This window comes from Loxodonta africana, chromosome 4, assembly GCF_030014295.1.
Source record: "Loxodonta africana isolate mLoxAfr1 chromosome 4, mLoxAfr1.hap2, whole genome shotgun sequence".
NCBI classification, from domain to species: domain Eukaryota; kingdom Metazoa; phylum Chordata; class Mammalia; order Proboscidea; family Elephantidae; genus Loxodonta; species Loxodonta africana.
In genome coordinates, this window is record NC_087345.1 from 54,298,370 (window position 1) to 54,314,478 (window position 16,109).

Consider the following 16,109-nt stretch of genomic DNA (forward strand, 5'->3'; position numbering starts at 1 on the left):
CAACACCAGGGGCCCTAATACAGGGCATTAATAGGATACAAACCACAACCAACAACACACAAGCTTCAGAGGATAAGCTAGATAACTGGAATCTTCTAAAAACTAAACACTTATGCTCATCAAAAGACTTTACCAAAAGAGTAAAAAGAGAACCTACAGGCTGGGAAAAATTTAGGAAAATGATATGGCACTTCCTTAGAAAGCTATAAATAGAAATGCCATATGATCCAGCAATCCCACTCCTAGGAATATATCCTAAAGAAATAAGAGTCATTACAGGGACAGACGTATGCACACCCATGTTCACTGCAGCATTGTTCACAAAAGCAAAAAGATGGAAACAACCTAGATGCCCATCAACAGATGAATGGATAAAAAACTGTGGTACACACACACGATGGAGTATTACGCAGTGATAAAGAACAGCGATGAATCTATGAAGCATCTCATAACATGGATGAATCTGGAGGAATTATGCTGAATGAAATAAGACAATCACAAAAGGACAAATTTACATGAGACCACTACTGTAAAAACTCATGAAAAGGTTTACATACAAAAAGAAACAATCTTTGATGGTTACAAGGGAGGGGAGGGGTAGGGACGGAAAAACACTTAATAAACAATAGATAAGTGGAAACCTTGGTGAAGGGTAAGACAGTGCACAATACTGGGGAACCCAGCACAAGCTGTACAAGGCAAGGCCATGGTAACTCCTCAGACACATCCAAACTCCCCGAGGGACTGAATTGCTGGGCTGAGGGCTGTGGGGGCCATGGTCTCAGGGAATATCTAGCTTAACTGGCATGGCATAGTTTATAAAGAATATGTTCTACATTCTACTTTGGTGAATAGCATCTGGGGTCTTAAAAGCCTGTGAGCAGCCATCTAGGATATTTCACTGGTCTCACCCCTTCAGGAGCAAGGAAAAATGATGAAAACTAAAGATACAAGGGAAAAATTAGTCCAAAGTACTAATGGGCCACATCTACCATGGCCTCCACTAGACTGAGTCCAGAACAACGAGATGGTGCCCATCTAGCTACCACCATTGACTGCTCTGACAGGTATCACAATAGAGGGTCCTGCACAGAGCTGGAGAAAAATGTAGAACAATATTCTAACTCAAAACGAAAGACCAGACTTGTTGACCTGACAGAGGCTGGAGAAACCCTGAGAGTAATGACCCCTGGACACCCTTTCAGCTTAGTAATGAGGTCACTCCTGAGGTTCAGCCTTCATCCAAAGATTGAACAGGTCCATGGAACAAAGCAAGACTAAAGGGCCACACCAGCCCTGGGGCAGGAACTGGAAGGAAGGAGGGAACAGAAAAGCTGGTTATCAGCAACCCAGGGTTGAGAAGGGAGAGTGCTGACATGTCGTGAGGATGTTAATCAATGTCATAGAACAATGTGTATACTAACTGTTTGATGAAAAACTAGTTCTGTAAACCTTCATATAAACCCACCATAAAGTACAATTAAAAAAAAAAAATCTGCCCTCAGTCACTTGAATTCAAATATGTTCACCTTCCAGAAAAAAAGCTGGACTGGCTGCTTAGTTTTCTTCTCCAGATCACATGTCACAGAAAGATGGCAAGGGTGGGGGGACAGGGGAGAATACCACCCTGTTCAGAGTAGACACTGCACATCAACGTCACAGTGCTGATTTACCTCACAGTGCCTCAATTCCACATGTTTGGAAGATGTAAGAAGGATGTTGAGAAGAAACTTGTTTTGTTTTACACAGGGGAAGAGGAAGGACGGGAGAAGGAGTGTTTTAATTGTTTTTACTATCTTTTTCTTCCTATTCAAATGTTTGTCTACTTCACTTTTACAACGTATATTGTGATTTCTGGTTCTATTTGATTATTCCCAGAGCAGAATGTTAAAAAGGGTCTCAGTCTATCACAGAGAGTGCATTACTCTCATCAGCCATCTGTAACTTTACCTTCTTTCTGATATCTGTCCCCATCTTGTGGGGACAGGATATGAAACTGGGAAGACACAAAAAATTAAACACGTCTCCCTCCCTCCTACAGTATTCCAAGCTTTGGTTAACTCTGAGCAGGGATGAGTAAAGGAGAAGCTTTAAATAGGATGAGAGGTTGATATTTTTATATAGACTGCAGTGGACTTTTTAATACCTGAAAATGAAACTGCTCATTGATACCTTAAAGTTGCCTAAAAAGATATGAAATCTATATGAATTATTGCTACAGCTAGGAAGATAAAGTCCGTTTGGTATGGTTTAAAGGAAGTGGTGGTGGGAAAATAAAGTTGGCTCTTGCCTTTACCGCTAAATCTACTTCAATAAATCAGTCAAATACCATAATGATACAGTTAGAAAAAGCAGGCTATGCTAATTTAACCATAGGCTGTTTATAATAGTTAATACTTGGCTAGGCCATTTTTGAAAAGAGCAATAAAACCACCAAATTAGTCAAAAATATGTAATAAGTACATTTATTAGAATGAATCAATTACTTATAGACCTGTTTCAACTTGAATATCCAGTCTCTGAAACGTATTTATAAAATCCAACTGCAACTGCTTAAATTCAAATGCAAAAGCATATAAAGATGCAGGCTCCAAATCACCCCACTCGTAAGCCGTAACACTGTTTTGTACAATTTTTGAAAAATTATTAAGAGAGATTGACACTGAAAAGTCACTGGTAGACAGTACACTCCAGTTAAAGGAAACACTTGTACTTGTTATTATTGTTTTAATATTGCTAGTTGAGACTCCACCTAAAAAAAAATCAGAAGGAGGAATTAGTAATGATTCAAATAAAACTGAATAAAAATATACATACAGTCAATAAGAAAAGTGTCACCAAATGGGAAAACCTACTATATACTCATATTTTCTATACTATATGGGAGTTTCTTGCACTCTACATAGAATTGAGGAATTAGATTAGAAATCCACATTATATTTTCTAAATAATCTAGACTGTATATAACACCTCTGCTATAACCATCTATTGTTATCAGTATATATCAAATAGCAATACTAAAAGTTTTATTCTTACTTTAGTATACAATTCCTTTGTAAACTGTGGAATTTACCTTATATTAAACATCAAAAGATTACTATAATGATGTATATTTGGACTACCATTAAACAGTTGTTAATCACTGTAAAATTCAAATTATCTGATAATTAAACATTTTGCCTTTCATCATTAGGTCATATTTGAACAATATGTACATATTACTTACGGATTTGAAATGACTTTTCAGTTAAAATGTTTCCATATTTTATGGACTGTATAGTAATGTGATAGTCTTTATTTTCCTCTAGTGTTATTATTGATTTCTGAAGCTTTTGTTGTTCTTCAGGAATGCTTTTGACATTCTGTAAGTAATCAGATTCATCTACTTAAGAAATGTTTACTGAGCATTAACTGTGTCTGATATATTAATAGCCTGATTTTTGCAATCCTCTCCATAAAAAGCAATTTTTCAATATGAAACATAAGCATATGCATAAAATATTTTGTTTTTAGATAAAATGCTTGATTTTTTTAAATAATTACTCTCTGTATAATACAAATTCTAAAAGGGTAAATATATAGCCATTTATATAAAAAAAGTCATTTGATCAATTGTTTATTGAAGATTATATTTCATAAAATGCTAGCGTTTTATGTGTTAATGAAACAAAAAGAATCTAAATAACTATTAAATTTCTATTTATTATGTGGCATTTGGTTAAAACAATGCTATGCTTACTTTTTATCAGAACCAAAAGAGATGCCTTACTTTTTGAGCAAAATCATTTACGAGTTGATATTTTAAAAAATAAAATTCAGGATTTCCTCCCTTAGGAAATTCATTCCACTCAATAAAAACAGTGGTTGTCTGCTTACTCATTGGTATATAATGGAAACTTTTTGAGATCTGAAATGGGGGAAGAAAAGTAACTGTAAGAAATAAAAGTGGTTCATTATTATTTTATAAGCAAATTTATCAAAATGAAACCATATGCCAAATTATAAAGGAAAAACATTTCAGTTTCCACAAGTGAATTAAACAGTATCAATTGGATACTCTTATACTCTAATCATTTATAAATATGATTTTGAAAATGACTTAAGAAAGGCAAAGAAAATAAGAGCAAGGAAGTTTAAGACCCATGTTTCTCAAACTAGGAAGCACTCTGTTCCAGGGGTTAGAGAAGAGGAAGAGACTCAAAGTCACAAGAAAAAACACCTCTACCTGGTGTGTCAATTGCTCACCTTAATGATAATGACTCACAAATTTACTTATTTTACACATATTTTTGACAAAAAACTTGTAGTGAAAATAAGTTTGAATACAAAATGTTCGACTCTGCAATGAAAAACACTTGACTCACGTAATCTAGGTAAAATAGATAGACCACAGAAGAAGGGAGCCCTGGAGGAACAGTGGTTAAGAGTTTGGCTGCTAACAGAAAGGTCAGCAGTTCAAATTCACCAATCTCTCTTTGGAAACCCTATGGAGCAGTACTACTCTGTCCTATAGTGTCACTATGAGTTGGAATCAATTCAACAGCAATGGGTATGTGACAGAAAAGATTTCAAATCTCAGGAGAACAATGTATTTATCAAAATTTCTCTTTAAAATAGCCTTAAAATGCCCCACTATACCACATCTTTAGCCAAAAGTGATCTTTCTCCCCAGTGATTACTCCCAACATAATCTGTAAAGCAGTAATGACACCACTCATCTGGAAGTTTGGCATACTCTGGTGGCTTGTGTGTTGCTGTGATGATGGAAGCTGTGCCACCAGTATTTCAAATACCAGCAGGGTCACCCATGGTGGGCAGATTTTAGTCAAGCTTCCAGATTAAGACAGACTGAGAAGGACCTGGCGATCTATCTCTGAAAAAACTGGCCAGTGAAAACTTTATGAATAAGAGTGGAATACTGTCTGATATAGAGCCAGAAGATGAGCCCCTCAGGTTGGAAGGCACTCAAAATACGACTGGGGAAGAGTCCTCAACGTCAAGTCGACCTTAATGATGTGGATGGAGTCAAGCTTTCAGAACCTTCATTTGCTGATATGGCATGATTTAAAATGAGAAGAAACAGCTGCAAACACCCGTTAGTAACCATGATGTGGAATGTACAAAGTATGAATCGAGGAAAGTTGAAAGTCACCAAAAATGAAATGGACTGCATAAAGATCAATATCCTAAGCATTAGTGACCTGAAACGGACTAGTATTGGCCATTTTGAATCAGACAATCATATGGTCTCCTATGCAGGGAATGACAAGTTGAAAAGGAACAGCACTGCATTTATTATCAAAAAGCACATTTCAAGATCTATCCTTAAGTACAATGCTGTTGGTGATAGAGTAATACCCATACACCTACAAAGAAGACCAGTTAATACAACTATTATTCAAATTTATGCACCAACCACTAATGACAAAGATGAAGAAATTAAAGATTTTTATCAACTTCTTCAGTCTGAAATTGATCAAACATGCAATCAAGATGAATTAGTAATTACTGGTGACTGGAATGTGAAAGTTGGAAACAAAGAAGGATCAGTAGTTGAAAAATATGGCCTTGGTGTCAGAAATGACACCGAAGATCTCATGATACAATTTTGCAAGACCAACTACTTTCATTAGATGTGGAAACATTTTCATTTGTATTTCCAACTTGTAATTTAAAGGATTATTTTGTAATGAAAATTTTAGTGAGCACTTTAAACTATATCCCTAGAATTCCCAAAAATGTGCTTAACTCCCCTAAGTTCTATGTGGACCCTTTCTTTACAGGGGAAGTTCAAGAAACACTGTTTCTAAATCTATAGGACATCAAGTCAGCTTATAGAGAGAGAAGCAGTTCCCAAAAAGAAGGCTATGAATCAGATCACCTGCATCAGAATCACCTGGGTGTTCCCAATAGGAACATGGATCCCTAGGGTTCCTTCTTATCTCCACCTTACTGAAGCAGATTCTCTATTGTGGGGTCCCAGCTATATTTCAATAAACCCATCAATTCTACAGAATAAATCCATAATCCCTGTTCAATAAGTAAGCCTAATTAGGAGTTTGACTTCTCCCAAAGCCGAATCTGAATGGGAAATATCCAAAGGTACAAGGTTCCCATTAGGCACCTAATGCTTGAAAAGAAATGTTGGAGAGACATTACGATAACACCGAATGATTTATGGAAAGGAAAAAATGTACAGAAAAACTTACAATCCTTTTATTTCTTAATCTGTTCTCTCTCTGCCTCAGCTAAATCACTAGTAACAAAATCACTCTTCTCCTTTCTGTCCTCTCATTTAGTCAGGTATTTTACTTGATTTTTCTGTTTTTGGTTTAATTTTTCCTTTTAACATAGCAACTTTGAAGTTAAGAAAAACCAAGCAAAACCAAACCCAGTGCCGTCGAGTTGATTCTGACTCATAGCGACCCTATAGGACAGAGTAGAACTGCCCCATTGAGCTTCCAAGGAGTGCCTGGCAGATTCGAACTGCCGAACCTTATGGTTAGCAGTCGTAGCACTTAACCACTATGCCTCCAGGGTTTCCGGAGTTAAGAATAGATTCACTAAATTCAATACAAATTTAGCATTCAAGATGATACAAACCCAATATAATTGGTTAGGGGACCAGAGAAATTTATTGAACTGCTTAAAATTTATTCTTCTTACCATGATATTTCTTGCCTCATTCCTTTACTCATTCTATTCCCTATTTTATAATTCTGAAACTCTCTTGCTTATATCAGCCAGAAATATTTTCCCTGCCCCTGCCTAATCATCCTTTTCTTCCTCTACGACTCTACTTACCTGGCTAATATTTACTTTTCTTTTGAAGAGTAATGAATATATAGTAACATAAATATCCTAATAGTCATATATTACTATAACACATATTTCATATATTATTCATATATAAATATAATTTATATATATTGCTGTGTAGTAATACATATAAAGTAATGAATATATATTTATCATACTTATCTTACTTTATTGAAATTGTCTCTATAAATGTGTCTTCTCCTTTAGACCTACGATGTGCTCATTGAGATCAACTCAATGTGATCTTTTGTATTCTCAATTTCATGGTATTGTTTCTGATACACAGTTGAGGCTTAATAAATGTTTTAAAAGAAGTAATAAAAACTGATGCACAGACCAGACTTAATGGCCTGACTGAGACTAGAAGGACCCCAGTGGTCATGGCCCCCAGACTTTCTGTTGGCCCAGGACAGGAACCATTCCCAAAGCCAACTTTTCAGACATGGATTGGACTCGACAATGGGTTGAAGAAGGATGCTGGTGAGGAATGAGCTTCTTGGATCAGGTGGACACTTCAGAATATGTTGGCCTCTCCTCCCTGGAGGGGAGATGAGAGGGTAGAAGGGGTTAGAAGCTGGCGAAATGGACATGAAAAGAGAGAGTAGAGGGAGGGAGTGGGCTGTCTCATTAGGGAGAGAGCAATTGGGATTATGTAGCAAAGTGTATATAAGTTTTTGCGTGAGAGACTGACTTGATTTGTAAACTTTCACTTAAAGCACAACAAAAATTAAAAACAACTGATGCAGAGAGGGGTGTGAGCAAACCAATCAACTGTGTCCAAGTGTTCAAAAAATGAAAGGAGGAAGTGGAGGGGATTACCCTTTTTAATCAAGCATGTATTTGAATATCAGTGATGTAGCTCAGTCAAAAAAATCATCAACCTTAAGGAACAGTCCTTGAAAGTGATGGTTCAAATTCAGTAAATTTAACATGGTTTTTAAAAACAATTGTAATTTGCTTTATCAAATAATAAAATAATAATTCAAATGATGAAAGAATAGATGAAGAAATGACATAATAATTAGTCACTGAAATACTTAAAAGTTTTAATGACAAAGGATAATGTTCACTGTATAATGTTAGGTCAAAGAAGAGAAGAAGACTAGGAAACACTATCAATCTATGAGTCAGTAAATACATATTCAAAATATAGAATTATTCATTATAAAATATATACTCAGTATAAAACATTTTGAATACACTAAAAGATTAACAACATTTTCTCTAGGTAGTGAAATTGATAACCTTTATTTTCTTCAAAATTTCTAAATTTTCAAATTTTAACAAAGGACATGAATCACTGTAATTTCACACACACACACAGACACAAAGTATAAATATGTATATATATTTTAAAATAAAATAAATAAAAAATAAGAATTACTTGCTTTTAGCTTTCTTCACTGTGGAATCAATTAAAAACATTTACTACTATTGTATAGCTATTAGATGTTATATTGTATCAAAAAGCTTATCACATTAATATGCAATGTGATTACTAATACTAAATGACAGACATGCTTAAAATGATATAGACATGTTTTATCACATACACGAAGCATGAATTAAAAAAATGAATTACACATCATAAAAGTTAGTTTTATACCTTTTACATTATTTACTATCACAGATAATGACAGTCTCTATAACAAATCCCAGCTTACAAAGCTTTGAACATTTTTTGGTATGCCAAAAGGTGCATGCTCAAAATTATCTTACCTTTACAACATATTGTAACCACAGCAGTAGAACAATTGATTTCTCCATCTGGAAAGCAAAGGATATCAGTTCAATTATACTTGCTATGGATTGAATTGTGTCTCCCAAAAATACATATTGAAATCTTGGCCCCTATACCTGTAAATATGATCCTGTTTGGATATTTTCTTTGTTATGTTAATTAAGTCATGGCTGAAAGGATGAGTTTTAAATCTAATCACTTCTGAGTTATAAACAAGAGAGGCAGAATAGACATAGAGACACACAGGAAGAAAAGGAAGACAGACAATGGAGACAGATGCATTTACCAGGATTGCTGACAGCTACTAGAAGCTTCTCTGTCAATTTGTCTTACTCCGGTGGCTTGTATGTTGCTGGGATGCTGGAAGCTATGCAACCAGTATTTCAAATACAAGCAGGGTCACCATGGTGGACAGGTTTCAGCAGAGCTTCCAGGCTAAGACTGGGAAAAGGACCTGGTGAACTACTTCTGAAAAAATTGGCCAGTGAAAACATTCTGGATAATAGCAGAACATTGTCTGATATAGTGCCAAAAGATGAGCCCCACAGGTTGGAAGGCGCTCAAAATATACTAGAGAAGAACTGCCTTCTCAAAGTAGAGTTGACATTAATGATGTGGATGGAGTCAAGCATTTAGGACATTCATTTGCTGAGATGACATGACTCAAAATGAGAAGAAACAGCAGCAAATATCATCAATAATTGGAGGATGGAATGTATGATGTATGAATCTAGGAATACTGGAAGTTTTCAAAAATGAAATGGACTGTATAAAAATCATTACCCGAGGGCGGGGCCGAGATGGCTGACTAGGTAGAGGCTACCTCGGATCCCTCTTGCAACAAAGACTCGGAAAAACAAGTGAATCGATCACATACATGACAATCTACGAACCCTGACCATCAAACACAGATCTAAAGAGTTGACCTGAGTGACAGAGACTGAGAACGAACAACCACGGGGAAGCAGTGACTGTTTTCAGAGCCTGGGGCCAGCGTCCCAGTCAGGAAACCTTGGCGCCGGGCTTTGGACTGGGCGCAGGGGAGCTGAGCACTGCATCCTGAGATGTGGCAAACATGGGGCGCAGCCCTAGCCCCCTGAACTGACCTCGGGGGAAGCCCAGCCAGTGCACGCAGGCAGCGCAGCAACACAGCTGACAGGAGGAGAAGTCACCGGGAGGCAGCGACTGGTTTTGGAGACGGGAGTGCAGCGTCCCAGCCGGGGAACCTTGGCGCTGGGCTTTGGATAGGGAGCGGAGGAACTAACCGCAGCTTCTGAGACAGCGCAAGCACGGGACGCGGGCCTGACCCTCGGGGGCAATCTCTACCCAGCCAGCGCACACACGCGCCCCTCGGGAATCTCAGATAAAACAGTCTTCCCAACCAAGATAAGTAACTTTGTCTATATTCCGGGATGCTACTCTCTCCTATTTATCTGAACCCTCCCCTCCCCTTCCCAGGCAGCTTCATTAACATTGGAATTTCCTGAGCCAGAGAGTGAACAACTGCACTGTGGTTTTTCTATCTTTTTTTTTTTTTTTTTTTTTTGGTCTTTTCCTAACCCATTCTCCTGGCCTGAGAGAAGCAACCACAAAAAACCCAGGGACCAAAAATCCTTCCCTAATTGGACTAAAAACACAGAACCAGCTCCAGCCAAGCATACGTGATCCACAGTCTTGCGCTTTCATCCCTACAGGGAACAAAATGGCTATTATAATGCAAAGGCATTTCTGATAGTAATCTGACTCTAATTGTTTTAGCGGATTACTGGAAAGACAAGTTTCCCAGGTCTGATATCTCTAGGTATTCAACAGAGCCCTCACTGAACCACAACAGGGAACTGAGGGCTGAAGCTCCTCCCAGACCTCCTAGCCTCCTGCCTTAGGGGTCTAAGGAGGGTGACACCTACCAATCTGTAGAGGTACTTGCATTGAGGGCCTAAGGTACAGCTGCAGAGCTCACCCACCAAAGTGCTTTAGGAATAGAGACACACCTACCTCACTGACACTTGGGGGATGCCTGTCAGCATCCTGCCCCCCCCAGACTGTGAACCCCTGCTGCTACTAGAATCTGGTGCACACAACTATCACCACTACTACTCTAGGTGGATAGGTGACAGTCTGCATCACACACTTGATGACCCAAAATCAGATTCTACTCAAGAATAGTGAATGGACTCTTAGGCTTACATATCTGGTAATAGCCCAAACCAGCTGGTAATAGGACATAAGTGACTCAGGGGCTACAACAATCAAGACAGCGCAATCTAGTAGCCCATCTACTTATATTGAAAGAAAACAAAACAATGTAAGACTCAGTGAGCAAATACAGAATAAATCACTACAATATCTTAGTGATGGCTCGGAGACAGCAGTCGATATCAAACCACATAAAGAAGCAGACCATGATTGCTTCTACAACTCCCCAAACTAAAGAATCAAAATCTTTCCCAAATGAAGATACAATCCTGGAAATGCCAGATGCAGAATATAAAAAACTAATTTACAGAATGCTTCAAGACATCAGGAATGACCTCAGAAATGAAATAAGGCAATCTACAGAAAAAGCCAAGAAACACACTGATAAGGCAGTTGAAGAACTCAAAAAGATTATTCAAGAATATAGTGGAAAAATTAATAAGCTTCAAGAATCCATAGAGAGAGAGCATTCAGGATTCCAAAAGATTAACAATAAAATTACAGAATTAGACAACGCAATAGGAAGTCAGAGGAGCAGACTCGAGCAATTGGAATGCAGAGTGGGAAATCTGGAGGACCAGGGAACTGACACCAACATAGCTGAAAAAAAAATTCAGATAAAAGAATTTAAAAAAATGAAGAAACCCTAAGAATCATGTGGGACTCTATCAAGAAGAATAACTTGCGTGTGATTGAAGTCCCAGAACAGGGAGGGACAACAGAAAACATAGAGAGAATAGTTGCAGATCTGTTGGCAGAAAACTTCCCTGACATGATGAAAGACGAAAGGATATCTATCCAAGATGCTTATCGAACCCCATTTAAAATTGATCCAAAAAGAAAATCACCAAGACATATTATCATCAAACTTGCCAAAACCAAAGATAAAGAGAAAATTTTAAAACCAGCCAGGGATAAAAGAAAGGTCTCCTACAAAGGACAATCAACAAGAAAAAGTTCAGATTACTCAGCAGAAACCATGCAGGCAAGAAGGCAATGAGATGACATACATAGAGCACTGAAGGAGAAAAACTGCCAGCCAAGGATCATATATCCAGCAAAACTCTCTCTCAAATATGGAGGCGAAATTAAAACATTTACAGATAAACACAAGCTTAGAGAATTTGCAAAAACCAAACCAAAGCTACAAGAAATACTAAAGGAAATTGTTTGGTCAGAAAACCAATAATATCAGATACCAGCACAACACAAGGTCACAGAACAGAACATCCTGATACCAACTCAAATAGGGAAATCACAAAAACAAATTAAGATTAATTTTAAAAAGAAAAAAAAAGCTCAAAACAGGGAATCATTGAAGTCAATACGTAAAAGATCACAATAATCAAAAAGAGGGACTAAATACAGGTGACATAGAACTACCATATGGAGAGGGATACAAGGCGATATAGGACAATACAAGTTATGTTTTTACTTAGAAAAACAGGAGTAAATATTAAGGTAACCACAAAGAGGTATAACAACTCCATAACTCAAAATAAAAACCAAGAAAAACATAACGACTCAGCAAACATAAAGTCAAACACTATGAAAATGAGGAACACACAATTTACAAAGAAAAATGTCTCAGCACAAAAAAGTAAGTGGAAAAATGAAATTGTCAACAACACACATAAAAAGGCATCAAAATGACAGCACTAAACACATACTTATCTATAATTACGCTGAATGTAAATGGACTAAATGCACCAATAAAGAGACAGAGAGTCTCAGACTGGATAAGAAACAGATCCATCTATATGCTGCCTACAAGAGACACACCTTAGACTTAGAGACACAAACAAACTAAAACTCAAAGGATGGAAAAAAATATGTCAAGCAAACAATAAGCAAAAAAGAGCAGGACTAGCAATATTAATTTCTGACAAAATAGACTTTAAAGTTAAATCCAGCACAAAGGATAAAGAAGGACACTACATAATGATTAAAGGGACAATTGACCAGGAAGATACAACCATATTAAATATTTATGCACCCAATGACAGGGCTGCAAGATACATAAAACAAACTTTAACAGAACTGAAAAGTGAGATAGACACCTCCACAACTATAGTAGGAGACTTCAACACACCACTTTCAGAGAAGGAGAGGACATCCAGCAAGAAGCTCAATAGAGACACGGAAGACTTAATTGCTACAATCAACCAACTTCACCTCATTGACTTATACAGAACACTCCACCCAACTGCTGCAAACTATACTTTTTTTTCTAGCACACATGGAACATTATCCAGAAGAGACCACATATTATGTCATAAAACAAACCTTTGCAGAATCCAAAATATCAAAATATTACAAAGCATCTTCTCAGACCATAAGGCCATAAAAGTGGAAATCAGTAACAGAAAAATCAGGGAAAAGAAATCAAATACTTGAAAACTGAACAATACCCTGCTGAAAAAAGACTGAGTTATAGAAGACATTGAGGAGGGAATAAAGAAATTCATAGAATGCAACCAGAATGAAAACACTTCGTATCAAAACCTCTGGGACACAGCAAAAGCAGTGCTCAGAGGTCAATTGATATCGATAAATGCACACATACAAAAAGAAGAAAGAGCCAAAACCAGAGAACTGTCCCTACAACTTGAACAAACAGAAAGTGAGCAACAAAAGAATCCATCAGGCACCAGAAGAAAACAAATAATAAAAATTAGAGCTGAACTAAATGAATTAGAGAACAGGAAAACAATTGAAAGAATTAACAAAGCCAAAAGCTGGTTCTCTGAAAAAATTAACAAAATTGATAAACCATTGGCCAGACTGACTAAAGAAATAAACACAGGAAAGGAAACAAGTAACCCGAATAAGAAATGAGAAGGGCCACATCACAACAGACCCAACTGAAATTAGAAGAATCATATCAGATTATTACGAAAAATTGTACTCTAACAAATTTGCAAACCTTGAAGAAATGGATGAACTCTTAGAAAAACACTACCTACCTAAATTAACACAATCAGAAGTAGAACAACTAAATAGACCCATAACAAAAAAAGACATTGAAACGGTAATCAAAAAACTCCCAACAAAAAAAGCCCTGGCCCAGACGGCTTCACTGCAGAGTTCTACCAAACTTTCAGAGAAGAGTTAACACCACTACTACTAAAGCTATTTCAAAGCATAGAAGATGACGGAATACTACCTAACTCATTCTATGAAGCCACCATATCCCTGATACCAAAACCAGGTAAAGACATCACAAAAAAAGAAAATTACAGACCTATATCCCTCATGAACATTGACGCAAAAATCCTCAACAAAATTCTAGCCAACAGAATTCAACAACATATCAAAAAAATAATCCACCACAACCAAGTGGGATTTATACCAGGTATGCAAGGCTGGTTTAATATTAGAAAAACCATTAATGTAATCCACCATATAAATAAAACAAAAGACAAAAACCACATGATCTTATCAATTGATGCAGAAAAGGCATTTGACAAAGTCCAACACCCATTCATGATAAAAAACTCTCAGAAAAACAGAAATTGAAGGAAAATTCCTCAACATGATAAAGGGCATCTGTACAAAGTCAACAGTCAATATCACTCTAAATGGAAAGAGCCTGAAAGCATTTCCCTTGAGAATTGGAACCAGACAAGGATGCCCTTTATCACCGCTCTTATTCAACATTGTGCTAGAGGTCCTAGCCGGAGCAATTAGGCTAGACAAAGAAATAAAGGGCATCCAGATTGGCAAGGAGGAAGTAATATTATCTCTATTTGCAGATGACATGATCTTATACGCAGAAAGCCCTACGGAATCCTCAAGAAAACTACTGAAACTAATAGAAGAGTTTGGCAGAGTCTCAGGTTATAAGATAAACATACAAAAATCACTTGGATTCCTCTACATCAACAAAAAGAACATCAAAGAGGAAGTCACCAAATCAACACCATTCACTATAGCCCCCAAGAAGATAAAATACTTAGGAATAAATCTTACCAAAGATGTAAAGGACCTATACAAAGAAAACTACAAAGTACTACTGCAAGAAACTAAAAAGGACCTACTTAAGTAGAAAAACATACCTTGCTCATGGATAGGAAGACTTAACATAGTAAAAAATGTCTATTCTATCAAAAGCCATCTATACATACAATGCACTTCTGATCCAAATTCCAATGGAATTTTTTAATGTGTTGGAGAAACAAATCACCAGCTTCATATGGAAGGGAAAGAAGCCTCGGATAAGTAAAGCACTACTGAAAAAGAAGAAGAAAGTGGGAGGCCTCACTCTACCTGATTTTAGAACCTATTATACAGCCACAGTAGTCAAAACAGCCTGGTACTGGTACAACAACAGGCACATAGACCAATGGAACAGAATTGAGAACCCAGATATAAACCCATCCACATATGAGCAGCTGATATTTGACAAAGGCCCAGCGTCACTTAATTGGGGAAAATATAGTCTTTTTAACAAATGGTGCTGGCATGACTGGAGAGCCATTTGCAAAAAAATGAAACAGGACCCATACCTCACACCATGCACAAATACTAACTCCAAGTGGATCAAAGACCTAAACATAAAGACTAAAACGATAAACATCACAGAAGAAAAAATAGGGACATTAGGAGCCCTAATTCAAGGCATAAACAGAATACAAAATATTACCAAAAGAAGAGAAACCAGATAACTGGGAGCTCCTAAAAATCAAACACCTATGCTCATCTAAAGACTTCACCAAAAGAGTAAAAAGACCACCTACAGACTGGGAAAGAATTTTCAGCTATGACATCTCCGACCAGCGCCTGATCTCTAAAATCTATATGATTCTGTTAAAACTCAACCACAAAAAGACAAACAACCCAATCAAGAAGTGGGCAAAGGATATGAACACGCACTTCACTAAAGAAGATATTCAGGCAGCTAACAGATACATGAGAAAATACTCTCGATCGTTAGCCATTAGAGAAATGCAAATTAAAACTACAATGAGATTCCATCTCACTCCAACAAGGCTGGCATTAATCTAAAAAACACAAAATAATAAATGTTGGAGAGGCTGCGGAGAGATTGGAACTCTTATACACTGCCGGTGGGAATGTAAAATGGTACAACCACTTTGGGAATCCATCTGGTGTTTTCTTAAAAAGTTAGAAATAGAACTACCATACAACCCAGAAATCCCACTCCTTGGAATATACCCTAGAGAAATATGAGCCTTCACACGAACAGATATATGCACACCCATGTTTATTGCAGCTCTGTTTACAATAGCAAAAAGTTGGAAGCAACCAAGGTGTCCATCAATGGATGAATGGTTAAATAAATTGTGGTACATTCACACAATGGAATACTACACATCGATAAAGAACAGTG